We start from the raw sequence: 20439 nt of genomic DNA on the forward strand, positions 1-20439 counted from the left end.
TTACTCCCTGGTGATTTGGGGATAATCAAGCTGATTAATTATGTATGCTTTGAAGAGAGAAGTTTTGCTTCATTCAAATAGGTTCTAGTTATCAATTTTTTTCTCTCCTTGAACATAGGTGTTTGCTGCTTATTCTTGTCAGAGTGTAAAATGTTTTCCAGGAATGTATTGCAGGTATCTTTAAATCAGTATACAATAGATGGCATGATATAGTTTATCTTCCACTTTTGGAACAAATAACAGTATCTATAATTATTTTCATAGTTCTTTCTGGAAAGGTAGTATTGTGTTGATGTACAAAGGCAAATTATACCTGAAATATTTATTTGAAAGGAAAAGTTGCTTTATGCAATGAAATAATCAGTTTGGACTAGTTGCTATGGTACCTTTATTATTGACTGGGCATCATTCATTAAAAGATGAATCTGCTAGTCCATCTTTAGGTACAGTTTATAATTCAAATAATTTTAGCTTGATCACTAATGTAAGCTGCTATTCCTTTTTTTACTGACAGTAGAAAGAGAGCAATTTTAGGCTGCTTTTTTGACGTGGTAAGAAGATGAAAATAAAAGAATAAACTTTTCAAATGATAGGAAATTGTAAATAAGGATTTATCTCCGATAGGCTAAATAGAAATTTCATGGGGCAGAGCCTACTGCATAAGCAAAAATTAAACATAACAACTCATATAATATTAGCCCCATAATTCTTACTCTGGAGAAATGAAGAGAGTTTTCTACCTTTTAAAAGTTAGAAACTCGGTGCGCCTATTTGTGTGCTCAAGTTGTTTGTAAAACAGCCTCTAATTATTCTCTCACATGAAAGGTTGAGCCACCTCCTGCTGGATTGTACCATGAGTCATAACAACCTCAGCAACTCTGTCTAAAGTAACAAGTTGTGGTAGCAAATGTCCACAAAATTATGTTGGGGAAAACTAATAATAATGCAAGAAATATACACATTAAATCTCCCTTAAAAATTAAGAGGCATCAAAATCTAATACACAATTATCTTGACAAGTGTCCACACAAAAGAGAAATCATTACTAGTCATAGGAAGGGCTAAATTGATGATAAGATTGCATTTATCATTGTTGTCTTTCAACACTTTGGCTTGTGTAGGATGCTTAAGCAAGAACAATTCCAATAGAAAAGAGGTCGTGATATGTTGATGATGCAAATAGGATGATTTAGACTATTGTAAACCACCTAACTGCTACTTTTCAAGTTAGTTGATGTAACAAATGTGAGATTTGCTGGCATTGATACTCCCTACATTTCCATCTGCCTTGCAAACTGTGGCAAAACGTTTTTTTCCCCCAATAATTTCTCTTCTTCTCATATGAATAATCTGAGCAAACAAGGTTTGGAACAAAGAACATACTTATTAACAAAAGGAAAAAAAGAGCAAGCATTTCCATTGAATATTGTTTATCTTTGCTGTATCCTCACAATGATATTACAACGGTGCTAGCAATTGTTGCTTTAACTCATGGGATGATTGTCTGTGTATAAGAATGAATCATCAGCATTTATGAAACGTCAATTTAAAATCTCGGTTATTTGTTTTGAATTAAGTGGTGTTTTATGACAAGGATGCATGTTCAGAATCATTCCAGTGCATTGACATTTTTGTTTGGAGTTTGGAAAGAGACTACGTAAAATATCTTTATCATAAAGCCATTAGTCAGACTAGTAACCAGCTAATTGATTAATTGGTTACAGTGAAATAAAATAACTAGTTTACTCTAAATCTAAAATATGGTTATTTTGGATTTGATTCCTAATTGAAAGGATCTGATGCTAATTGGTGGCTGTATTAGTTTGCTAGGGCTGCCATAACAAAATACCACAGATGGAGTGGTTTAAACAACAGAAATTTATTTTCTCAGAGTCCTGGAGTCTAGAAGTCCAAGGTAAGCAGGTTTGACTTCTTCTGAGGCCTCTCTCCTTGGCTTGCCACCTTCTCCACGTATCCTCACGTGGTCTTTCTTCTGTGTGTGTGTGTGTGTGTGTGTGTGTGTTCTAATCCCCTCTTCTTACAAGGACACCAGTCAGATTGGATTAGGTCCTATCCTAAGGACCACATTTTAACTTAATTACCTCTTGAAAGGTTCTATCTCCAAAAAAGAGTCACATTCTGAGGTACTGGGTGTTAGGGCTTCAACATATGAATTTTGGAGGGAAACAACTCAACCTATAACAGTGGTTTGTGATTAACTCCTTTTGTTAGCATAACTCTTGACTTTATTTCAGTTGTCAGTAACATGGACTTCATTTCCACGTGTATTCATTAGTATCAACATTTTAATAAATAATGAATGCAAAACAGTAGGAAGATGTAAGAGAATATTTATTTAACATCTGGCTAAATTAGACTTTGAAACGTTTACCCAATCTCTTGGAACTGCCATAATCAACTGTTTTAGTGCATAATTCCTTGTACAAATACTTATTGTAAAATTAAGTTGACTTCAATTGATTTTATTTTCTTTTGAGATTCCAGTCTACATTTCATAACAGTACTTGAGGTGATTAAAGTGCCTCTGGGCGATCTAAAAAATCGATTGGGCATGACTATTCGATACATTGAATTACAATTTGGATGAGGTTGAATTTTTTTCTTCCTTTTTGAAAACAAAAATGTTTATTGGAAATCTCATTAATAGAATGATATACCTGTAAAATTCCAGAGCATACATATACCAATTCATACTTTTATGAAACCTCTAAAAAATAACCAGTAGCTGTCTTTGTGAAATTGTAATATGTTTATTAATACAATTCTGCACATATTTAACAATTGCTTCTCCAGCTTCCCAAGCTTTTATCCATTACTGAAGCACATCAAGTCAAGGGTAAATCTTATATCTACTTGAAAACACATAGCAATTTAGCATACCTATCCCAGTTAGGACGTGAAAGTGATAAAAATACAAACATATACATTATGCCATGTGAAATTTCATCTAGTCCAAAGAGTAGCTTATTTTTTAAGCTGAAGTTGAAATAATGTTCTGTTCAGACTGCATGCTATTGAAACACAGGACAAGCTATAGATTCAGGCAAAACAATGAGCCTAATAAAAGTATAGAGATTAAACTCTGCAAGAATAATTTTATAACTTTTAAAGAAGACTTTCTATGTCTCTTTATGTTCTAGGTGCTACAGAGCTTTACTTCAACAGAGAGTGACATTTTGTCCTCCTCGTGAAGAGGGAATCATGCCATTCACAAGTTACAGTCTTCTCTACAGCCCTTTTTTGGAGTTGTCTGTTTTTCAATCCACCAAAACACGTTTTTGGTATGGTTATTAGGCTGGAGGTAGGTGATAGGGGTAAGGGCTAATAGCTTTAGGATCACAGTCTGACTTTAATCAGGATAGGATTCTTTGAGACACATTGAAAATGTGTATTTGTTTGCGTCAGATTTATTTTCATGTCAGGAGAAATTCTTTGATGTTTAGATATTCAAAGTTAAGAAGATATGAGACAGATGAAAGTCTGAGAAGATTATAAGAGAAAGAAGAAATGTAATTCTCTAGAACCAAAAATATACAGACAACACTTCCCACAGGATGAGAGAGGAAAAGAGCCTACCTCCTACCTCTCACAACTGCTCTTCTACATGCTTGCATTGGTGGAAGGGGGCCATCTGGGGATTTCAACAGGCAGAACCTTACCACTCAGGAGACAGACATACTCGAATACATAATGGATTTCTGGAGATAGTGAATGACTCCTGATGTGTGATCCCTCCTGCCTCTCCTTTTGGCCAAGTTCAACACAGATCATAAAGACCCAGGAGGAAAACAATGGGGTTATCAAAACCCATTTCTTAAAGACGTAGATCAAGGCTGTATGCTGATAATGCCAAGAAAATTAGTTATTTAGTGATTGCTATTAATTGCCACCTAAACTTGCCACATCACAAGAATAAGAACAAATACTTTTATTTAAAATTTTATTTAGGGAAAATATTTCATGGTAATTAAACAGCTAATTTCAATGTGCAAAAATGGCAAAATGTGGTCATTTTAACAAATTATCCAATAAATTCTATCAATGTTGATCATTTATTTGGATGATTAAATATAATAGGTGTTCAGTAAAATTGTGCTGAATTGAATAAATGAACAATTCACAACAAAATATTACTTTTCCTTCTGTAGTAGTTTCCTTCATCTTAAGCCTAACTTTTATAAGTACTTAATTAAACCTGTTTTTTTCATTTATCTTCTGTAAATAAGCCTCTTTTTTTTTTTTTTTTTTTTTTTTGTGAGGAGGACTAGCCCTGAGCTAACATCTGATGCCAATCCTCCCCTTTATTCTTGAGGAAGACCGGCCCTGAGCTAACATGTGTGTCCATCTTCCTCTACTTTATATAGGACACCGCCACACCATGGCTTAACAAGCGGTGCATTGGTGTGCACCTGTGGTTCCGAACCTGCGAGCCCCAGGCCCCCAAAGCGGAGCGTGCACACTTAACCGCTTGTGCCACTGGGCCGGCCCCAAGCCTCTTCTATTTTTTAAGGTGATGTGCTGCTATTTAGCAGAACTAAATCTAAGAGACAGAAGAAGAGCATGGGTTTTGCAACTATAGTGACTGATTCGAAACTCAGCTGTACCACTTACTAGTTTGCCAATACTTTGGTGCTTCAGATTTTCCACAGGTGTATAATGCAAACAATAATAATATTCACTTCCAAAATATGGAAGGATTCAAGGCATTACTGTATGCAAAGCACTTAGAACGTTGCCTGGTACATTGAAGATTTAGTTCTTATTAGCACCCCATTGCCTGAAGCTGAACCCTCCTCTTGTATCTATAACTATCATCTCTCCTCTTGACTAGATGATTTCTTGACTGTGTATGAAGGAGCTTTAGAGCTTGAACTAAAAGAGAGGCAGAGGAACAAACATGATTTTCATTTAAATAATCTAAGGGCAAATTAATCTCACACACTGCTGAGATACACCTAATGATTAGTCCCCAGGCCGATCCATCATCAGTAGTTTGTAGCTAGTTTGTTCCTCACCCTCGAGCAACGCTGAAGACATTTCTTTCCTTAACAAACTAGACATTAATTAAGGTAAGCAGAGGACAAGAGTGTATAATTGCCATTGCAAAGTATAAAGAATATTACAAAAAGCAGCGAGCTTACTTATAAAGAAAAAATATAATTCTTCTTCCTGAAAGATAAAATAGAAGAACATCTCTTTTTGAAGAAATGTACTTAAAGTTGTAGCAGAAAAACACCAATGAAACTCTATTTTTCCTTTCAAGCTATTTGCTGCACAGAATAGAGAAAACTTTAGGGCAAGCTTTGGTCATATTCTCAGAAGTTAGGCAGAGTACCAATCAGATCCACCAAAACCAATATCTTGATCTCTCTCCAAATTGTATAGCAGTTCCATTGTATTTTTTATATCACACTCTGGGGGTACCATTAATACTGCCCACTTCTTAATTTTCCTACTTTTTCAATATCAGTTCACTTGTCTATGCTCAAATTTTGAGTATTTTTCTTGATTTCTTCCTTAACCCTCACATCCAAAAAGTCACTAGTCGTCTTGCTTTGACACCATAATAGCTCTAAATGAGCTATTTCTGTACATTCCTATATATTATAGTATTATGGTTAAAAGCTCAGCCCCTAGAATAAAGTAATCTGTGTATAAATCTCAATTCTGGCATGTGATCTTAGGTCAGTTCTTCATTTGTAAAATGAGGATGAAAATATTACAGTTCTCAATAAGTTGTTATAAATACTACTGCTATAGTATACATAAGGGACTTGACACAGTGCCCACTCCGGAAGGCCTCAGTACATGGTGGTTATTATTACTCTTGTTGTTTCCATTGTCACCACTCTAGTCAGGTCCCTGCTGCTTCTTTTTTGGATCACAGCAATAGTCTTTCCATCTTCAGTCTCTCTCATCGCCAGTTATCCTGTACAATATTATCAGATTCATCTTCTGACTTGGTAGTGCTTGCCAGATTACTCTGTGCCCCCAAAAGGTCAAATTATTTGTCTTGGTGCAATACAGATTTTCCCCACTATCCAAAAGTTTGCTTTAGGCCACTTCACTTTTAAAAAAGCCCTCATTGGGCCGGCCCTGTGGCTTGGTGGTTAAGTGCGCGCGCTGCAATGCTGGCGGCCCGGGTTCAGATCCCGGGTGCGCATCGAGGCACCACTTCTCCGTCCATCCTGAGGCCGAGTCCCACATAACAGCAACTAGAAGGATGTGCAGCTATGACATGCAACTATCTGCTGGGGCTTTGGGGGGAAAATAAAATAAATAAAAAAGCCCTCATTAGTACAGCAGTACCCCCTTATCTGCGGATATGTTCCAAGACCCACAGTGGATGCCTGAAACCGCAGATAGTACGGACCCTAGATATACTGTTTTTTCCTATGCATACATACCTATGATAAAGTTTACTTTATAAATTAGGCACAGTAAGATATTAACAACAATAACTAATAACAAAATGGAACAATTATAACAATATACTGTACAGCTGGCCCTCCGTATCTGCAGGTTTCACATCGATGGATTGAACTCGGTGCCTACAAAGGGGCGACTGTGTTCGATGTACTACGGCCATTTTATATAAAGGACTTGAGCATGCGGATTTTGGTATCTGGTAATCCCCCGTGGATACCGAGGGATGACTGTAATAAAAGTTATGTGAATGTGGTCTCTCTTTCTCTCTCAAAATATCTTATTGCACTGTACTCACCCTTCCTCTTCTTGTGATGATGTGAGATGATAAAATGCCTCTGTGAGGAGATAAACTGAGGCGAAGGATGTAGGCCCAGGACTCAGCATTATGTTACTGTTGACTTTCCCACAATACTTTAGGAGGAAGATCATCTGCTTCTGGGAAAGCAAAAGCCGGGATAAGGGGGAGCTACTCTACCTGTTTTCACTAACAAAGGGAAATTTGAAGAGAATTTTCGCTTTTACAAAAAAAGACAAGAAGTCAAAATAGCGTTCAGCATTTGTTTTGCCGCTGGCGGTAAGAGGCTACGCAGTCAAGCATGCTGTGGTATTTCAAGCCTGCCATAGCAGCCACAGCAGCCGCAGCAAACAGTGAACCTCCACCTTCGGTACTAAGGCAGGCAGACGTGGGAGAAGGTGCAGACGTTAGTGACCTGCCCGCCCTGGTGGACTCAGACGTCGATGAGATGACAATAGATGATTCTCTTCCTCTCTCTCCTACACCCCAGTCTCCTGTACCTCCCACCACCCCAACTTCCGACGACTCAACCTACTCACCATCATCGCTACCACCGCTCAGCCTTCCAGTGTGCTTGCTGTCTTCCCGATTCTGCCAAGTGAAACTACGCTGTATATACATTATTTCCACTTTATATGGGCTGTGTATCATATCATTCTAGCTTTCACTGTATATTGGTGTTATTTTAGATTTTATGTATTATTTGGTAGGTTATTTTTTGAGTCTGGGAATACTCAAAAGAATTTCCCGTATAAATTAACGGTAATGGCTTCTTCGTTTTAGGCCATTTTGGCTTATGAAAGTTTTCATGGGAATGTTCTACTTTTGGATAGCGGGGGAAACGTGTACGTCCTCTCCATTCTGCCTCACCCTCTCTAGCCTGTTCTACTCTGCTCCTATACACTTACCTGATATCCTAATGGGAGTGTACGCCATTTCCTGAACATGTTAGATGCCTTCCTGCTTTTGAACTTTGCTTATACCATGCTTTCTGCTTGGATGCCTTTTAACCATTGGCAGTTAATAATATTTATTAATTCTTTAAGTGCTACATTAACCAGCACTCCTTTTATTAAATCTTCTTTGGGTTCCAAGTCAGAAGTGATCCTTTGTTGCTTTCCTTCAACTGATCTTCCATAACATTCTATACTTTCCTCCTGTTGTTTATCTTTTTCATGAGGTATCATATACTACACTTGTGATTTTTTTGGTCATCTCTGCATGAATCCACTATAAATTTCAAACAGATGGATTCTATGTCCTAAACATTTTTTGATCACTTGGATCAGTGATTCCTAGAATGTAGAAAGGGTACCAGTGGTAACATGAAAGATGGTTTTAGGTGGTGTACAGTTAGGGCCTTAAATAACATTAAATCACATGGTAAGAAATACACTGCTTTAAAAAAATCCATATGATTACATCAAGAAAGAGCCCCTTGCTTGGTGCGGTCTCTAAAACCTCCCTAATAACTATTAAACATTTTTTTAATAAAATTGTACAGGTCTCAGACTCTTAACTTTCAAAAATCAGTCATCTCTAACCAGCACTTGAGTTTTTTTTTTTTTTCATTGTATACATTTTTCTAGTTAAGACACCGTACTGACTAAACAACAGTACACCTGGTATGGGGATTTGGCAAAAGTAACTGACTATAGTCTAACAATGACCAAAGGTTGTTGTGTAACATATCAGAGTGCTCTGCTCATGGTAGACACTGAGCAGGTGGGGGTAATTCTCCCATTCCATATACTCCAGGAGAGAGTTGTTGCAAAAGGGGGCCACTAATTCCTATCTTTCATTACCAGCAGAAATAATCCAAGAGTCCCCACTATTATCTTTTGCATCAGTTGAAGTTTCCAGACTGGTCTCCAAGCCATCATTTACAACTAGATTGCTTCCCTTTAGCCTCTTCTGCCTAAGAACTTTGTCATTGCACTGTGCTGGTTAGAGATGACCGTCATCAATTCATGTTAAAATGCTCAGACTCTTCTTCACACTGCTTGCACAAATCCTGAGAAAGAATGAATGAATCTTATTTTCCTCTGCAAACAGTTGACTGTAATGAGGTTATTTAACACCAAAAAAAAGATTGTTATTGGTATGGACTGAATTGTGTCCCCCCTCAACTCACACATTGAAGCCCTAACCCTCAATGTGATGATATTTGGAGACAGGGCCTTTGGGAGATAATTAGGTTCAGATGAGGTCATGAGGATGGGGCCCTCATGACGAGATTAGTCTGCTTTCATAAAAAGACACCAGAGAGTTTGCTCTTCCTCTGCCATATGAGGATACAGAGAGAAGACAACCATCTGCAAACCAGGAAGAGTATCCTTGCCAGAACCTGGCCATTCTGGCTCCCAGATCTCAGAATTTCAGCCTCCAGAACTTTGAGAAAATAAACAAATTTCTGTTGTTTAAGCCACCCAGTCTATGGCATTTTGTTATGACAGCCTAAACAGACTAATACAATTCTCTAACTTGGCACAACTCTATCAAAATGGGACCAGAAGACATTCATAGAAGTGTCTAGGAGCATGAGATATTTCAAAGCTCCTTTAGGAAACCTACTCTTATTATGGGTCCTCTACCACCACTTCTGGCAGCTGTGTACCTGCCCAGAATGGCGCTGGCTGCCTCTAAAAGCCTGCATGGAAGAAGCCAATTAATGGCCTGGGGACAGTAGACTAAGAAGAATATTTTCCTATTTCCAAAAAAGAAAAGGATGTAGCCTCTGAAAAATCTGTGCAAGCATCTAAAAGTACATGTAATACTTAAATTGTGAGAATATTTCTACAGCTGAATACTGACATTACTATGGAAGACCTGAGTACAAAAGGACCAATGTGAATCTATCTTCTATTTTAAGGCATTAGTTGATACATCTAAGTGGGTAATAAAGCCTATTAAAAGTTCATTTGAACTTGAGTTTTGGTGATTTTCCTAAATATTATTTATCCAAAACCCTTGTTACATAAGATGAAGAAATGTCTCTCTGTTTGTCTTCATCTGTGCTGTCCCTTGAAGGAGTCAGCCATTGTTCATCATGAAAATACCTTGAATCACACCTGCATCACAGCAGATCATGATCTCCAATGACCAACGATGTCAAAGAAAGGCTGGGTCCTTTGCTGACATGTTTTCTTCCTGGCACTTCCAGCATCTTCCATAGCGTCATTGAGTCACCTCCCACTCCATCCCCTTTGCTTCTCTATTAGTTTTATTCTACCATTAGCTGTTTCATTTAGAAAACATACAGAAATCAACGACAATAACAAAAAATGTTTTAACATTTCTGTTTGTCTAGGGATTAAAAGTATTTAGCCAAATGATTCTATTTCTTCATTAATGTCAAATCTCAAAGATTCTGCTTTTTTGTGTGAGGAAGATTAACCTAACATCTGTTGCCAATCCTCCTCTTTTTTTTTTTTTTTTTTGCCGAGGAAGTTTGGCCCTGGGTTAACATCTGTGCCTATCTTCCTCTACTTTACGTGGGACGCCGCCACAGCATGGCTTGATGAGCGGTGCATATGTCCACGCCTGGGATCCGAACTTGTGAACCCCGGGCCACCGACGCAGAGTGCCTGAACTTAACCACTATGCCACTGGGCAGGCCCTTCAAAGATTCTACTTTTAATAAATTACTTGAATAAATGGAGAGAAAATAAATACAGAAGTTAATTTATACATGCTAGCAAGAAATAACATTTTTTCCACATTGATATTACCATTGAAAGAAACAGCCTTTAAAAAATATATAGATTTAACCAACATATTACTATATCTCTAGCTAAAATATAATTTTGAATAATACATTTGGAATATGCAAAGTGTGTCCAAATTCATGTGATAGTTCCAGACATTATAAAATACTGGGGTGTGTTATAAGTATTGACTTGATGATACTTGTGATTAAGAACCATCACATCTCAAGCAAAAAGTAATAAAGATAGTGGGAGGAAGAATGACATCAGCAAAATGGCTGAATAAGACATCCGTTGTGCATAACCCCCCTCAACAACAATAATTTGGCATCCATCCACAGACAAAAGTGCCTTCATAGAAACTTTGAGATCCAGGTAGGAGATCGTGACATGACATTATATATAGAAAACTCTAAATGCTCCACCAAAAACTGTTAGAACTACTAAGTGATTTCAGTAAAGTTGCAGGATACAAAATCAACATTCAAAAATCAGTTGCATTTTGGAGCTGGCCCGGTGGCGTAAGCAGTTAGGTGTGCGCGCTCCGCTGCGGCGGCCCAGGGTTCCCCGGTTCGGATCCTGGGCGTGCACCGACGCACTGCTTGGCAAGCCGTGCTGTGGCGGTGTCCCATATAAAGTGCAGGAAGATGGGCACGGATGTTAGCCCAGGGCCAGTCTTCCTCAGCAAAAAAAGAGGAGGATTGGCAGATGTTAACACAGGGCTGCTCTCCTCACACGCACACACATAAAAATCAGTTGCATTTCTACACAATAACAACAAAGTATCTGAAAGAGAAATAAAGAAAACAATTCCATTTACAATAGCATAAAAAACAGTAAAATACTTAGAAATAAATTTAACCAAGATGGTGGAAGATCTGTATCTTGAAAACTACAAGACATTGAAAAAAATTGAAGACGACACAAATACATCTAAATATATCCTTTGTTTGTGGATCAGAAAAATTAATACTATTAAAATGTCCATACTCCCCAAACCCATCTACAGATTCAATAGTCAAAGAGTACAAACTACCAGTTATAAGATGAATAAATTCTGGGGATCTATTATCAAGCAGGGTGACTATAGTTAACAATACTGTATTATATACTTGAAAGTTGCTAAGAAAGTAGATCTTAAATGTTCACACCACAAAAATAAATTGTTATTATGTGAAGTGATGGACGTGTTAACTAACCTTATTGTGGTAATCATTTCACAATATACACACGTATCAAATCATGTTGTACACCTTAAACTTATATAATGGATGTTATGTGTCAATTATATCTCAATAAAGCTGGAAAAAAAATAATAGGAGTGATTTTTCACAGCATAGATCAGATGAGGGGTCTGGGGATTTATTCATGGTTGGGATACTTTGAAATCCTCACTCTGTTTTGCTTTTTCTCCCCACTAAGAAATTTGTTGGAGACTTTTCCCTAACATTTTGAGATCATACAGTGTGATACAAGGGACTAAAATAAGAAAAGCAGATTGAATTGTGTTTATATTTTTCTTACGGGGATTAGAGAGAATGGGTACATCCAAAAAGCAGACCACAACCAGTAAACTCAGACTCCAAATGTCAATCAACAGAAAATAATGTTGATAGTCAAAAGTTACAAATATACTTCTAACTCATTAAAAAATTAAGTTGGCTCAGAGTAACTCGATTATATGAATGCATCACGTGACAGCTGCCATTCAGAAGCTAATTTTTGGAGTCTCACAGAGTTTTGGAAGCATTTCTTTGATGAGTGGTGTAGTGATATTAATTAAAGTGGAAACCCCGCTTAATGGCAACCATCTCTCTTAAGACCACAACACACCTGAAATGGCATATTACACCAGTCCAGAAGCAAAGGAACTTATAATCTAAATTATTTATATCTTTTGCCCACAGGTAGCTTTTAAGAGCTTCTAATTGGTATATCAAGCCTCAGATAGTTTTTTTTTTTTTTCCTTCTTTTCTGTATTGGTGGATTTTGAACATTGAGACTAAAGTTTTATTTTACTCAGAAAATTGATTTGGCTCAAGGTTCAAGGAAATATCTGTTTCCTGCTACTTTTGCAAATTTTAAGGTGTCACACATAGCAACAAGAACATTGCATGTATTTTTCAGTGGACAATATTATTCAACCAAAGCAGAAGTGGCAGAAGCATTTCATCATAGAAAATTCCCCAAGAAGAGGCTAAATTATGAAGAATTTTCATCTAAAATTACATAGTGTTCTCAAACTACACGGAACTTGCTAATAGTTATGTTCATTAATTTTATCGCCTTTGGTTCATTAATTTTATGTTGTTGACTGCAAAAATGACACTGTGCTTCCAGCCTGAAGATTATAAGTCTTCCTTTGCAATTTTTTTCATTATCGCGACTGGTCCAAATTAGATTAAATTACATTCATGGCATATGAGCTAAACTGAGTAAATAAAGTTTGTCTTTTATGAATGAACCAAAAAGATTACCAATTAAAAAGAACAAGGCACTAAAAATTATTCTATGGGGAAATACTTTGCCCTCTTCTTAATAAGGCTGAGACCAGGGGCAACAAGACTTATGTTTCACAACAATCCCATTCAGATCAAATGAGATTATGCGACTATGAAACCATAATAATCACGTTTTATGCACCAAGAGATAGGGTTAGGGTAAGCTGGACAAATCATTAGCCAAGAGCATATTTTGCTAAAGATCAAGATCTTTTGGGCACACAGTATCATTTCCTTCGTGTCCTTTTCAAGCCTGTATCTGTCCATGGAGGAAAAATGGATATCTCCCCCATAAGACAATGACAGAAATAGGCTGGGGATATGCGTCTCTGTCCAATCAGCAGCAATATGCATAGTAAGATGTGGCACAGCTTGTGTAATGAAGTTCCCAGCGTGCTGTCTGGAAAGGTATCCTCCAGTGTGTAGGGTGATTTATTTCCTCTGTCAGGAGGCAGGAGAGTCAGGACTTGTCCTTCCCTCCTCTACCTGCAAAAATACTCTGTCATCTTGGGAAGTAGTAACAGGTTCTGCGAGTGCTGTGCAGGGGCATTGTTCTGAACCCTTCATTTAGCTGGGCTATTTCCCATCCCTTTTAATTCTGAGAAGGAATAGCTTCATATATAATTTAACAACTTTCTCTGTAGTCAGGGTGAAAGAAAAACAAGATTTGTGTTTGCTCCTTAAAATTATTGAAGTCTGTACATTTAGAGTAGCCATTATTTCTAGCACTAAAAGATAGCTATCAACTATACAGAGTTTCTTAGCCCTTTATACTAGATTTTGATCTAGAACTTTAATTTCCTTTTCACCATTTTTGAATACATAGAAGTTTGTCCAACAATAGCTATCTTCCCCTAGACCAGAATTTTATTTATTTTTTAAATAAATAAAACTAAATAAGTAAACTGAAATTAAAAATGTTAAACCAAACAATTCTTCATGTTTAAATTTGTCACCTCTAATTGAAGTAATCTTTAAATAATAAAGCATGTTCTATTTTTCAAGATTAGAAAGTCAAGTGAAGAAAACTGAACAGGAAATCAGCTAATATTGGTTTAAGATATTTACGTTACCAAGATTTTTGATATCAAATATTTTTATAAATGCTTTACATTAGGTGTTTGCTCACAGAATTTATTATTTAGAAAGCCATCAGAGGGAGAGAAGTAAGGATGGCGGCGTAGGCAGCCTCTGAACTCACCTCCTCCAGCAGACACAGCCAATTTACAACTACTGGTGGAAAAATTACCCCTGAGACAGAACTGAAAACTGGATGAGAGGAACTCCTGCAATAACGGACAATCCTAACTGAGGTGGAAGAGGCAGAGACTCCCTTCTGGAGAGGAAAAACGCTGCCTTCACAAGCCGCCAGCTTCACGGCCGCCGGGAGCAGCTCACAGGTACGCAGCCTCCCTGGAGGCGCGGGGCCCTCAGCTGGGGAGCGCCCCCGCTGTGGGCATTTTGTGGACCCAGCACAATCGAGACGAGTGGCAGAATATCTGACTGTGCCTGCTACTAAAGCATTGGGGAGCACCCCCAGAAAACCCGGTTCACAAAGACATTAAAACCGGCTCTTAAAGGGCCCACGCGCAAACTCACCCATTTCGGAAAGCAACCTCAAATCACCAGAAAGAAAGGTGCACAGTGCTTTGGTGAAAAGAGACTCACCTGATAGGCCCTGAGTGCATCTCAGTGAGAGGTGAGACCTCTCCAGGGACTGGGACATTGGTGGCGGCCATTGTTGTGGCCTGGTGTAGGCGTGCTGACACAGACGCCATTGGAGTTCTCCCTGGGGCCTGCTAGCCCAGGGTCTGCCCCACCTGCTAGAGCACCGATTTAATCCAGCTCAGCCAGGGCAGGCAGCCCACCCTAGAGACTGGCCCCACCCAACAACTAGCCCTCAGGCAACTTGTGGGCCTGCATAGATTGGTGACTGGATTCTCTGCAGCCTGGCAACTAAGCCCACTGAAGTGGGGCAGGGCGTGCACAGGGAGCGGGTGGAGAGTGTGGGGCAGTGGTGGAGTGTGTGGGGCTCCCGCCGTGGAGAGGCTGGGTCCGCTTCGGGAGGTCGGGGCGCGCGCACGGGGCAGGACTGTGTTGACTGTGTGTGTGGACCTGTGGGTGGCAGGGCTTGTCAGCTGCAGAGGACTTGTGCTTCTCAGAGACCCACATAGGGGGTTTGCCCCACCTTCCAAAGCCTGAAACAATTGGGTGCTCCTGTGCCTGAGGCCAGCCCCACCCAGCTGCAATCCTCAGAGAGCTGACAAGAGACCTAAAGGCTGGAGGCTTACAGCAATTGTAAGGCCCTGAGCCTAACAACCTGCCACGCTGGGGGCCTACTCACTTAAAAGAAATACTGCAACACAATGTGGTGTTAGAACTTGCAGCCAACTGTGCTGGGGCTCCCCACACCTGATAAAGAGACCAAAGGGCCCACAACAACTACAAGCAGCTGAGCATTACAACAGCTGGCCAGGAGCATAACTCGGCCTCTCTGGGCGCCTACAGGGAGAACAAACAGGCCACAACAGAAGGACACATGTAGCCCACATAGGGGTCACCCGTGGAACACTGAGAACTGAGGGAAGCACACTGCAGGACTCTTAAGGCATCATTTATATAAGGTCACCTATCCAAGAGCAGAAGACGTAGCTGACCTACCTAATACCTAAACACAAGCACAGAGAAAGAGGCAAAATGAGGAGGCAAAGGAACACATTCCAAGTAAGGGAACAGGACAAAACCCCAGAAAAGGAACTAAGTGAAACAGAAATGAGCAACCTACCTGACAGAGAGTTCAAACAAAGAGTGTTAAGGATGCTCACTGATCTGGGGAGAAGAATAGATGAACTCGGTGGAATGTCAACAAAGAAATGGAAGATATAAAAAAGAACCAATCAGAAATGAAGAATACAATACTGGAAATGAAAGATTCACTAGAGGGACTCAAAAGCAGAGTAGAGGATACAGAAGAACGGATCTGTGAGCTGGACGAAAGACTAGAAGAAATTACCCAAGCTGAACAGGTAAAAGAGAAAAGAATTAAAAAGAGTGAGGACAGTCTAAGGGACCTCTGGGACAACATCAAGCGCAGTAACATCCATGTTATAGCTGTCCCGGAAGGAGAAGAGCGAGACAAAGGGGTAGAGAATCTATTTCAAGAAATAATAGATGAAAACTTCCCTAACCTAAGGAAGGAAACAGACATCCAGGTACAGGAAGCACAGAGAGCCCCAAACAAGATAAACACAAAGAGGCCCACACCAAGACATATCATAATCAAAATGTCCAGAATTAAAGATAAAGAGAGAATCCTAAAAGCTGCAAGAGACAGACAAGTTACATACAAAGGAAACCCCATAAGGCTATCAGCTGACTTCTCAGCAGAAACCTTACAGGCTAGAAGAGAGTGGCATGATATATTTAAAGTGCTAAAAGGAAAAAACTTGCAGCCAAGAATACTCTACCCAGCAAGATTATCATTCAAAATGGAAGGAGAGATCAAAAATTTCCCAGACAAGCAAAAATTAAAGGAGTTTGTCACCAAGAAACCAGTGCTACAAGAAATGTTAAAGGGACTGATTTAAGGGGAAAAGAGAAGATCACAAATAGGAAAAATTATCTATTTCCATGATAAGAGGCTAATGGATACAAATGCACAAAAAAGAGGTTAGATATGATATCAAAAACATAAAATGAGGGAGGAGGGAAGTTAAAGATTAGAGCTTTCAGACAGAGGTCAAACTAAAGAGACCATGAATTCTGTATAGAAGGAGAAAGGAATAGAGAAGGACTACTAAAACACTGAGAAAAAAAAAAAGTTAAAAAATGGCAGTAAGTACATACTTATCAATAGCTACTTTAAACGTCAATGGACTAAATGCTCCAATTAAAAGGCATAAGGTAGCTGATTGGATAAAACAACAAGACCCATATATATGCTGCATACAAGAGACACACTTCAGACCTACAGACACTCACAAACTGAAAATGAAGGGATGGAAAAAGATACTCCACGCAAATGGCAATGAAAAGAAAGCTGGGGTAGCAGTACTCATATCAGACAAAATAGACTTTAAAACAAAAACTGTAAAAAGAGACAAAGAAGGGCATTACATAATGATCAAGGGAACAATCCAACAAGAGGATATAACACTTGTAAATATCTACGCACCCAATGTAGGTGCACCTAAATATATAAAGCAATTATTAACAGACATAAAAACAGAAATAGACAGTAACACAATAATAGTAGGGGACTTTAACACTCCACTTACACCAACAGATAGATCATCCAAACAGAAGATCAATAAGGAAACATTGACCTTAAATGACACACTAAAACAGATGGACCTAGTAGATATATACAGGGCATTCCATCCAAAAACCGAAGAATACACGTTCTTTTCAAATGCACATGGAATATTCTCCAGGATTGGTCACATATTAGGCCACAAAACAAGTCTACATAAATTTAAGAAGATTGAAATAATACCAAGCATTTTTTCTGACCACAACAATATGAAACTAGAAATCAACTACAGGAAGAAAATCAGAAAATCCACAAATACATGGAGATTGAACCAAATGCTACTGAACAATGACTGGGTCAGTGAAGAAATCAAAGAAGAAATCAAAAAATACCTGGAGACAAATGAAAATGAATATACGACATGCCAGAATTTATGAGATACAGCAAAAACAGTTCTAAGAGGGAAGTTTATAGCAATACAGGCCTATGTCAACAAACAAGAAAAATCTCAAATAAACAATCTAACAATGCACCTAAAGGAACTGGAAAAAGAAGAACAAACAAAGCCCAAAATCGGTAGAAGAAGGAAACAATAAAAATCAGAGCAGAAATAAATGAAATAGAGACTAAAAAAACAATAGAAAAAATTAATAAAACCAAGAGCTGGTTCTTCGAAAAGATAAACAAAATTGACAAACCTTTAGCTAGACTCACCAAGAAAAAAAGAGAGAAGGCACAAACAAGTAAAATCAGAAATGAAAGAGGAGAAATTACAACAGACACCTCAGAAATACAAAAGATTATAAGAGAATACTATGAAAAGCTATATGCCAACCAATTCGACAATCTGGAAGAAACAGATAAATTCTTAGAATCATACAACCTACCAAAACTGGATCAAGAAGAAGTAGAGAATATAAACAGACCAATCACCAGTAAGGAGATCGAAATAGTAATCAAAAACCTCCCCAAAAATAAAAGTCCAGGACCAGACGGCTTCCCTGGTGAATTCTACCAAACATTCAAAGAAGACTTAATACCTGTCCTTCTCAAACTCTTCCAAAAAATTGAGGAGGGCGGAAGCTCCCTAACTCATTCTAGGAAGCCGACAGTACCCTGATACCAAAACCAGGCAAGGACAACACAAAAATAGAAAATTACAGGCCAATATCACTGATGAACATTGATGCAAAAATCCTCAACAAAATACTAGCAAATCGCATACAACAATACATTAAAAAGATTATACACCATAATCAAGTGGGATTTATTCCAGGTATGCAGGGATGGTTCAACATTCGCAAATCAATCAACGTAATACACCACATTAATAAAATGAAGAATAAAAATCACATGATCATCTCAATAGATGCAGAGAAAGCATTTGACAAGATACAGCATCCATTTATGATAAAACTCTGAATAAAATGGGTATAGAAGGAAAGTACCTCAACATAATAAAAGCCATATATGACAAACCCACAGCTAATATCATCCTCAATAGTGAAAAACTGAAAGCTATCCCTCTAAGAACAGGAACCAGACAAGGATGCCCACTGTCACCACTCCTATTTAACACAGTACTGGAAGTCCTAGCCAGAGCAATCAGGCAAGAAAAAGAAATAAAAGGGATCCAAATTGGAAAGGAAGAAGTGAAACTGTCACTATTTGCAGATGACATGATTTTATATATAGAAACCCTAAAGAGTCCACCAGAAAACTTTTAGAAAGAGAAATCAAGAATACCATCCCATTTACAATTGCAACAAAAAGAATAACATACCTAGGAATAAATTTAACCAAAGAGGTGAAAGATCTGTACACAGAAAACTATAAAACATTGTGACAGAAATTGAAGAAGACACAAAGAAATGGAAAGATATTCCATGTTCTTGGATTGGAAGAATTAACATAGTTAAGATGTCCATACTTCCTAAAGCCATCTATAGATTCAATGCAATCCCTATCAAAGTTCCAACAACATTTTTCACAGAAATAGAACAAAGAATCCTAAAATTTATATGGAACAACAAAAGACCCCGAATAGCTAAAGGAATCCTGAGAAAAAAGAACAAAGCTGGAGGTATCACACTCCCTGATTTCAAAATATACTACAAAGCTATAGTAACCAAAACAGCATGGTACTGGCACAAAAACAGACACACAGATCAATGGAATAGAATCGAAAGCCCAGAAATAAACCCACACATCTATGGAGAGCTAATCTTTGACAAAGGAGCCAAGAACATACAATGGAGAAAAGAAAGTCTCTTCAACAAATGGTGTTGGGAAAACTGGATAGCTACATGCAAAAAAATGAAAGTAGACCCTTACCTTACACCATACACAAAAATTAACTCCAGATGGATTAAAGACTTGAATGTAAGACCTGAAACTATGAAACTTCTAGAAGAAAACATAGGCAGTATGCTCTTTGACGTTGGCCTTAGCAACATATTTTCAAGCAGCATGTCTGACCGGGCAAGAGAAACAATAGAAAAAATAAACAAAGGGACTACATCAAACTAAAACGCTTCTGCACAGCAAAGGAAACCATCAACAAAACGAAAAGACAACCTAACAATTGGGAGAAGATATTTGCAAACCATACATCTGATAAGGGCTTAATCTCCAAAATATATGAAGAACTCATGCATCTCAACAACAAAAAACTAACAACCCAATTAAAAAATGGGCAAAAGACCTGAACAGACATTTCTCCAAAGAAGATATACAGATGGCCAACAGACACATGAAAAGATGTTCAAAATCACTAACTATCAGGGAAATGCAAATCAAAACTACAATGAGATATCACCTCACGCCCGTCAGAATGGCTATAATTAAGAAGACAGGAAACAACATGTGTTGGAGAGGATGTGGAGAGAAGGGAACTCTCATACACTGCTGGTGGGAGTGCAAACTGGTGCAGCCACTATGGAAAACAGTATGGAGATTCCTCAAAAAATCAAGGATAGAACTACCATATGATCCAGCTATTCCACTGTTGGGTATTTATCCAAAGAACTTGAAAACACCAATGCGTAAAGATACATGCACCCCTGTGTTCATTGCAGCGTTATTCACAATAGCCAAGACTTGGAAGGAACCTAAGTGCCCATCAAGGGGCGAATGGATAAAGAAGATGTGGTATATATACACAATGGAATACTACTCAGCCATAAGAAATGATGAAATCCAGCCATTTGTGACAACATGAATGGACATTGAGGG

The sequence above is a fragment of the Ceratotherium simum genome, chromosome 4, assembly GCF_057802395.1.
Source record: "Ceratotherium simum simum isolate JZ-2026a chromosome 4, ASM5780239v1, whole genome shotgun sequence".
NCBI classification, from domain to species: domain Eukaryota; kingdom Metazoa; phylum Chordata; class Mammalia; order Perissodactyla; family Rhinocerotidae; genus Ceratotherium; species Ceratotherium simum.